Source organism: Meleagris gallopavo, chromosome Z (assembly GCF_905368555.1).
Source record: "Meleagris gallopavo chromosome Z, MGAL_WU_HG_1.1, whole genome shotgun sequence".
NCBI classification, from domain to species: domain Eukaryota; kingdom Metazoa; phylum Chordata; class Aves; order Galliformes; family Phasianidae; genus Meleagris; species Meleagris gallopavo.
Genome location: NC_139435.1, coordinates 45,877,697 through 45,886,940, shown reverse-complemented (window position 1 = coordinate 45,886,940; position 9,244 = coordinate 45,877,697).

Here is a 9,244-nt window from a genome sequence, read left to right as displayed (position 1 = left end):
AGTCAAGCACAATGGCATCCATGCAAGAGTAAAATTTCTTGTAAGAATCAAGAGTGCTTTTGTGTGGTAGTATTTTAGAAGATGAATGGCCCAGTATTAAAGGTTTTTGTTCTTGTTCTTGCTGTTGTTTTAGTAGGCTCAGACTCTCATTCTGCACGTTAGGTGATACCTGAAGAAATATTGTGTAGAAGGCCAGTGTTTCTTGCTAAGGCTTAAGCAAAAGGATGGCAAAAGAAATCTCAAGATAAGTGCCATTTCTTAACCTCTTATCCCAGCTAAGAAGAAATAGTGCTGGGTTTAGATTTAAGTAGCTTCTGTGGAGGAGTGGGAGGACAATGGAACATCAGTATTTATCTGCTGGCAAGTTACAGATCAGTCTCAAGTTCTTCTATTTTATCAGTGACTTAACTTTTCAAATGTTGACTGCAGCCATCGCTAATTTATTTTGGACACTGCAAGTAAAGAAGAAGAGGAGAATTGACAAAGATAGCAAGATTGCACACTTGTGCATCCTTACCCCTGTCCATCCACTCTGGGCTATTTCCAGTGCTATGGCCCTGACCCACATTCATTTTCATTTTTAAAGACTTTTGAAGAAGAGCTCCCTACTCTGCATAGTTCTGGTCTTGATTCACTATGTCAGAGTGAGATACCCTCCTCGATCCTTGTGCTCAGGCATTAGTAAGCCAGGGCATCTTCTTTGGTCCCATTTGAGAGAACAAAGATGTCTCCCGAATAATATTGAAATGCATGGTAATTTAACCTGCAGGGACATGCCTTCTCCCTGCTCACATATTCTGTTCACATCATCCTTTAAAATTAATTGGCTAGGTTCTGTAGGAAGTAGTTTTCCAGAATCTAAATACTGCCTTTTATTTAGTTTGTGCTTGTTTTATGGAAAGCAACATGTTTTCAGGTCAGTGGTCAATGGAATTCTTTTTACAGCTGCCTCCTCCTGTTTATCTTTATCTGTCAGTAAAGTAAACTCTCTTCTAGTTGTTTAGAAATGAATGTATTCCGCACCACTGTATCTGGGCATGGCTCTGTTGAGGCAGAGCACGAGCCATCATTAACATTACAGGCAGTGTCAGAAAGCACTGCCCAACAAGAGGCACAAGCCTGCTGCAAGATAGGTATGGCACAAGGGCTCCTGCATTGCTGGCTTTGCTTCTGAGTACTCAGAAGCAAACTAGAGCCTCCACTTAAAGCCTCAGCCCAGGGCTGGAACAGTCATTCACTGAAAAGCATCACTGAAACACTTCATGCCTCAAAGTGATAGCCTTGTGTTTATGAAGGAAAACAAACAGCCGACAACATGCCTATGCTCCACCTGGCTTGTGTATTTCCATGAGAAAGCATATCCAAGAGGCTGCATTTCTTCTTTTATTTGTCCACATGCTCTCATTGTAGTTATGTTCTTTTCATAACAACCCTATGCTAACCATACATTATTAGCCCCTGAAGACAGAAACTTTATTTTAACATTTTTCTGTAAGCACTGTGCAAACTGAGGGTATAGCACTAATGTCTTTTTTTCCCCTTTTTCTCTGTCTATTCTTTAAATATAACTGAAAGGGAGGTCAGCTTTAAGAAAGAAACAAAAAACAATTGAAGGTGGAGCATCCAAATCTGAATTATATTCTGATAGAAAGGAGCATGCAGGTGGTAAAACATTTGTTCTCTCTCTGGACTTTAGGTATCCAGCATGGGCTCATGCTTAGCAGGTCTTTCCTCTTCCATATGTGCTTCTTACAGAAAGTTTAACATTTGCTTGTTGGAATCTTTGCAACATTTTAAAATTCAAATTAGTCATAGAAAAATGATGCAGGTGTTAAATCACAACAACATTATTTTCCATAGCTTCTGCAGTGAAGATTCCCCTCTAAGTTACAATAGCAAGCACTTTGCCCTGTGCAAAGTTTAGGAACTCTCCTAATAGAGACACCTGTGCTGTCCCAGTGCTTTAACATGCTTAAGAAAAAAAAAAAAAAAGCATTTCCAGCCCTTGTTTCTGCACTTTAGGGCAAGAAAGTTGCACCAAGACATCTCAGAAAATCCTGCAATGTCTTGAAAGTCACAAGATGAGGTCTGTCAGGATATAATTAACAGATGTAGACAGCCGCTATCTCAGCATGACTAAGCTAGTTTTATGCTGGATAAACCCAAATTGTATTTATTTTCATTTCACAACACATTCATAATTTTAATGAGCCAGTGTGAGATACAAACAGGAAAGCAAGGCACTGTGACCAATCCTCCCCCCTGAACTGCTGGGCTTGGTATGTTAATGGACAAAACCAACACAGAAATTTCAATGAAACACAAATTGTCCAAAAAGATTGAGCAACGCAGCTGGCAGGGAGGCAGCCTCTATCATTACCCACTTCTGATCGGATCAAGCAGTTGCAGTAACAAGATCTTAAGAGTATGGTACTTCACTCCAAAGTACTCTGTGACAGATGCCAACTGCAGTAATTAGTTAGCAAAATGCATTTGTTGGGCTGAAACAGAAGAGGTGTCTTTTCATCGAGAGCAACAGTACACAAATATGTAGTAAAATACATGGGGAACAAGACACACACATGGGAAATGGAGGAAAATGCATAGGTGGACAAAGGGCTCCAACGTAAGCTTGACCTGAACCATCTGCAGCTTTACTGTTTCTGCTCCTGAAGCTGAAAACGAATTTTCTAATCCGCTGGCCACTGTTCGGCAGCTCAAAGGTGCTCCACAGTTGTACTTGTCCACCAGCACTGTAAATGCCAGTGCTGTCCAAGTGTTCACTGCCCCAGATAAGGCTTTTTCTTTGCAGCAGTCACAAACTTATGCATCTTATTTAAAAAATGATTGTGTGGTATCATCAGAACATCACATTGAAAAATCTTAATACAAAATCTCATAACACTGGCTGAAGTCCAGCACACTTTGTGGCACCAAATGCCATGGTCACACCAAAACCACTACTTCACCTCTGAAGACTGAAGAAATGGTGGGTTAGTGCTGGACTACTCAGGTCTGAGCTTGGATGGAAGGAGACAGTGATTGTATTTGTGCTGTGGAGTAGGAGGACTCACCTATCCTTAGGACAGGGCAGTATGGAGCGCCGAGGAGTTAATAATCAGCATTGCACAGAAATCCACTCAGTGCTTGCAAGCTAAAATTTCCTAGGTTGTTGTTCACCAATTTATGTAGGGATTTCCCATTTGCTCTTGCAACTGCTTTACAGACAGGCATACAACAGCCTGCTACACCCAAGGGAACTTTCACAGCTGGCTTAAGCTACAGTTCTACTCTCTTCAGCACATGTCTCCAGCACTGCTGAGTTGCATAGTGACAGGTAGGAATGGGGTAATAAGGGTGGTGATGCCCCCAGCATTTGTCCAGGCTGCAGACGCTGCCATCTCAGGGGACTTCCAGAGCCAGTGTATAGTGACCCTTTTCCATACTTCCCTTCCCATTCCTCTGGGAGCTGTGTTAGCCTTCAACATCCACAGTATCTTTTGGCAGGGAGCTCCAAAGGTCTACATCGCGTTACATGAAGAACCACTTCCTTTTATTTATTTTTGCTTGTTCTGTTTTTTGTTGGCTCTAGTTCAGCTTCCTTTGATGCTCCATTATTCATTCCCTCAGATATTCCTTGCAGCTTCTTGCTACTTTCCAAACCCTTTTTACTCATACTGCAGTTGTGCATCCTCATACACATCCTCTGCACATGGCAGAATCCAGAGAATACTGCAGTTGACCCAGGATTTCTACTCAGGATTTTGAAAGGCCACAAACTGATCCATCAAAGATCTTACAACATGGCTGCATGAGGTTTTGGGTTTGTGTCAGTTCTAAATTCAATTGATACACTCAGTTATACTCACAAGTGTGAGAGTTTATATTCTGAAATTATACAAAGCCTCAATCCTGTTTTACGGTACTGCTGGACAGCTGAGAGCATTCCTCAATGGAGAGAGCAGGCAGAGAGGGATGACTTCTCAAGCTGCGCCCATCACCAAAATGTACCAAAGACAAATGCAGGACCACCAATGGTAACTCAATCTGCAGCCTAGACTCTTCTCTCTTGTGGGTCAAAAGTCAAGCTCACACTTTCCAAAACCTGGGCCAGAAACAACTCCACTCCTTCAAAGCACAGCTGGGAATGCCCATTTCTGTGCGTTACCCAGATCATCTGTGTGCACCATGTGCTCTGCTTCTATTCCATCTTCTCTGCTGTGCAGTGCCCTGCTGAAATGTGGCCATCTTTGTGGACCCTAGGGAGTACCCGATCACATCCTTGCTATCCCAAAGTCTGCGTAACATTTGGGTTTCAGTGAAGTGAGGATTTGATTCATGGACACTCTTACCAAATTTGTCAAGTCATTACGTGCTACAATTGAAAGCCACTCATTATAAAAGGGCCAAAATAAAAATCTAGACAAATGCAGAAAAAGCAGCACTACCACTAGAATTTATGGAGATAATTTTGAGATCCTCAGAAGGGTTTTCTTTCATGGCAATTTTCTATTCAAATTATAATCATAGGACTGGGTGTGGAGTAACTTCTCCTTGGCAAAAGGCTCCTGGACAGAGGGAGTCTGGGCATGCTGCAAGGATAGGGAGAGGGACTGAGGTATGGGCATCCCCTGCAGCGGTGCTCTCTGGGCGTTACACATTAGAAGTTGCCTCCACTTTAGCCTGATTTTCATATTTCTCTCAAAATCACTAGTATGCTGAGGAGAGGAGGAAGGGATAGGAGAAACTTATTGTGAAACCTGCATATATCTTTTGTGAAATCAGAGACCACGTATTTCATTTTTGGCTTGTGTATCGTTTTGTGTTAGTGAAGTTTCGTTTCTCACTTTCTGGACTTAAGCCGGAGCAATGAAACCAGCCAGGGTCACCTCCCACTGAGAAGTGCCAATGGTTTTTATGCATAAAACTTCTATTTCAGCTGTTTAATTTGGGGATTTTAACTTCAGAGATGTCTTCTAAGGAGGATTCTGAAGGTTCTTCCACAGTTTCCAGCCCCTTAGGAGGAACCTCACACATTTCTTTTCCCTGAACATTCCTGACAGACTTTGTGTGCCCACGTGTCACAACAGCAATGCTGACAATGGACACTGTGACAGGGAGTGTTGCTGGGCTGGAGAACAGTACCAGGGTTCTATCACAATTCTGAGCCAACCGTTGCATTGAAAGTCAGTCCCCTCCAGAGTTGCCTGCATCTTTCTTTGGACTGTTTCAAGTCCATCTTCTGGGAACACCAATCCCCAACATGTGCACTCATACTTCACATTCTAGATAAAATTTAATGAAGTAACTACATCCATTAAAATAAATAAGTGAAGAAATGACCTAAGTGCAGGTGGGCCATCAACTGAAATCTTTGATAGCAGCAGGAGAGGTCACCAGATCAGTTGTAGCTGGAGAAAGCAGGCTGCAAAAACAGAGAATTGTGAGCTTTTTCTTTCACACGTGAAACTGAAAGAAAAAAATCACAATTAAAAAAAAAAAAAAAAAAAAGGCAAAACAACAGCTTATTCTGGCCATACTGCAGCTTATAACTGAGCAGTTGCAATAAATCACCATCCAGCTTGGCTGCTCAGCTCGGCTCTTCTCTAGCAGCACAAAGTCGGGGGGGAAGATGCAGCATTCCTGGGATTTGTCATGAGGAGGTTTGTCACATCTTCCCAAAGCTTGCGTAAGGAGACAGGCTGCAGAAGGCCAAGTGTTAGGCAGAAATTATTTCACTTCCTCCATGCTCTTGCAGCATGAAATATTTCTTGCCATAAATCAGCTCTGATTAGTTTATTGTGGATGTTTAGGTTAAACGTCTCAATTGCTCTTTTGTTCTTGGGAATCCAATCTTATTTTTATAGATATTTATTAGTACAGCTTCTAGACAGCTGATTTCATTTCCCATCCCATTCCCATATTTCTGGCTGCACTGTGGGAAGGACTGTGTCATAAAGCTGAAATTCCTGCAGACAGAAGCAGCAGGACACAGGCTGTCTCCATCGGCCATGCAGACGCAGGGCTGCGCGGTTAGCCAGGCTGTGTGGGCAGAACGTGAGGCCATGCAGAAAACAACCCTCCTCTCCTCCTCTCTCCCACAGCCTTTGGGGGAAATGTGGTTAGCCAGGCACGGCTGCTGGGCAAATTCTAAGTTGCTCTGGGACAGGCAAGCATGCTGAAAAATCAGTGTGTAGAAATGTTTCTCCAATCCCTATGTAGGAAAGGTGCAGAGCATGGAACAATTTAGTCTCTGCATTTCCCCGGTTTAAAATCACTGTGCCAGAACCTCCTGGGAGATGAGCTGGGATGGTCTGATCTGAGAAGAAGGCTGGTGCTCCAGGCCACCAAACCTCCTTTGCTTCCACACAAATTCCTTGGTGAGCTGCTGCAGGGACACAGCTCACTCACCCATGCTGCAGGACTGCTCATTACATAGCATCAGTTGTGGAGAGTGATTAAACAGCAGAGAGTTTAATTACATTAAACACTGCAGAAGTACAGATGTGCCAGATGTTGCTTATTTCAGTTTTGAATCTTGCTTGCTCGATATCAGGGCCCTGCAACCCATGCTATGCACCTGAGTGCTCAGCTTCACAGCTTCTCTCCTGCAGATCGGTTGCGCTGCTATGCTCGCTATGTCCACACCTCATATAACACTCACACTTGGCTTCCACTGCAGCTGTTGAAAAGAGGGTGGAGTGAACTTGACTTCAACATGTCTGGTAAAAGTTCCCTGCAGACAACGTCTAACAAGGTTTTGATTTTCCAAAGTAAACTTACAGCAGTTCGCACAAATGCAGAGCCCCTTCTGCTCCCGTAGCATCCCTTGACGGAGTAGCTTGCACTGCCCATGGGCAGCCCAGGAAGAAGAAAGTGGTATTTATAACAGGGTGCAATCCCAGTTGCCAAAAGCCTTTCCAGCAGGTTACAGAAAAGGATAAAGATTAACTTCTTCCCTCTGCATGAAGGAAAAGTAATCACGTGCTCCGTGTGTGGAAATGGTACCAGAGAGTGTTACTAGCACTTCCTCTCCAAGAAGTCAGAAGTAGAAAAAGAAGTCACTTGAATGATGTAGGAAACTCATAAAATGTGCAGCTCACACTTCTCTGCATTACTCATCAAGAATCCCAAACCAAGTAATCTGTATCGTAGATGGGTTCATGCTTGACCATATTATTTCATAGTTTGATATTACTTTTTTTTGACTGTTTAACATGCATATTCCTTTGATTCTTCTTCATTTCATGGTGTAAAAGCTCCTCTAGCATCTCTGTAAATAAAAACTTAAAGGTGGCCTCCTCTTCGAGCTAATTTTTCTTGTTATTGACTCATAAGGAACAAACAGCATGACCATAGGAGCAGAACATGTTTTTCCCTGAGTGCTGCATGACTGGACTTGGTCCAGATATCAGTGCTAAGGAGAAACATCAGGGATGGCATTCAGACTGCTTGCAGATTAATGCTATGCCATGACTTCTTTTGCCTTGAAAGTGTCTGATAACTCTGGATGTCAAATTCCCTGAGTCACTTCTTTGCTCACAAGACCATGAAAGCCATACCAACGATGACTACCTACTTCTCAGGGGTTATCCATCCAGCTTCATCAGACACAAGCTTCAATGTTTGCCATCCATGTTGCTTCTACTCATGCAGAAAGCAAGTGTTAGTTCCGGAAGCTAGCCATACTATCCTAAAATAGTTACACTGAAGATTGCCATCTTTTTCTTGGTGTTGAAAGAATCTGGGTGACAATTTTAGGCTGAACATCTCAAGCCACATGTTTTAATTTCAGGCCAGAGTTTTCTCCTTACCTACATCCTTTTCACACAGCAGCTGGTCACCACTAAAACCATTAAGGTTTAAAAAGACCTCTAACATCACCTAGTCCAATTGACCTCCTACTACCAGTATTGCCCACTAAACTATATCCCTCAGTACAACATCTAAATATTTCTTGAACACCTCCAAGGTTGGTGACTCCACCACCTCCCTGGGCAGCCTGTTTCAGCACCTATCCACTCTTTCAGAGAAGGAATTTTGCCTAATGTCCAACCTGAACCTTTGGCTCAAGTTGAGGCCATTTCCTCTTGTCCTATCACTAATTATGCAGGAGAAGAATTCTTCCCTGAGCTGCTTCTTCTCCAGACTGAGCAATCCCAGCTCCCTCGCCACTTTCCATCAGACTTGTGCTCCAGACCCCTCACAGATTCACTGTCCTTCTCTGGACACACTCCAGAGTCTCCACGTCTTTCTTGCAGTGAGGGGATGCAGTGGCCAAGAAACTCCAGCAGGCACTACTTTCTCTTTCCTCCCAAACTCTGTCCACAAGTCACCTCTCAGACCTCTGTTGCAAATCTTCTTGTTTTCACCACAGGTTTGGCACAAGAGGGATGAGGTGGCCATGCTTGAGAGACAGGCCTTCCAAGTGAGATTTAATGTAACAGGTGACAAAGGACAGTGTGGTACCATGCAATTCATTCAGAGAAAAGTCAGTACTCAAAGCTGTTGCATTGCTACATGCTGAAGAGTGGATAACTACATCTAAATTCACCTATCAGATATTCCTCTATATTTTTGAAAATATATTTTCAAAAGAAGAGATCACTGTGTATGATTCTAGAACCAGAAGATAATGATAGTAGTTTTAAGCATAAAAACTAGAAGGGCTCTAGATAATTTTCTTGTGAAGGCTGTTCTAGCTAGAACTCACTCGTTTAAGTCTCAGCAGAGGTATAAAGGTAAGATCTAGAGGAAATTCTTTACAGCACTTAAGGTGCCTGTAAATACTTTCATCGGAGACAGGGAGACACTGGAGTTAATCTTGTGACTTCAGAAAACTTCAAAATATGTCAGCAGAATGAATGGATGTCAGTCAGAACTACTATTAAAGCATTTCAGAAGGTGCAGACAAAATGTATTCTCTGTTTATTATCCAACTGATGGGGCACAGCCTGAGAAACTTGGTTTGGTCAACCCTTCTCTGAGCACTGAACCAGGCAGTTTTCTCTTTCACTCTTTCTCTTTTCAGCTGTCCTGTGACTCCGTGATATTGTAATTATGATGGTAAAATCTTTTTCAGACAAATATTTCTGCATGAGACAAATACAGCCATAAAACAAGCCAACAAATACAGCTAACAAACAAACAAGAACAAAAACAACAAAAAAGTAGAACTATTCTTCCTTCTGAGGAACTACCCTGACAACAATATGTTCATCCTTTTTCTCCAGGGCATTAATGA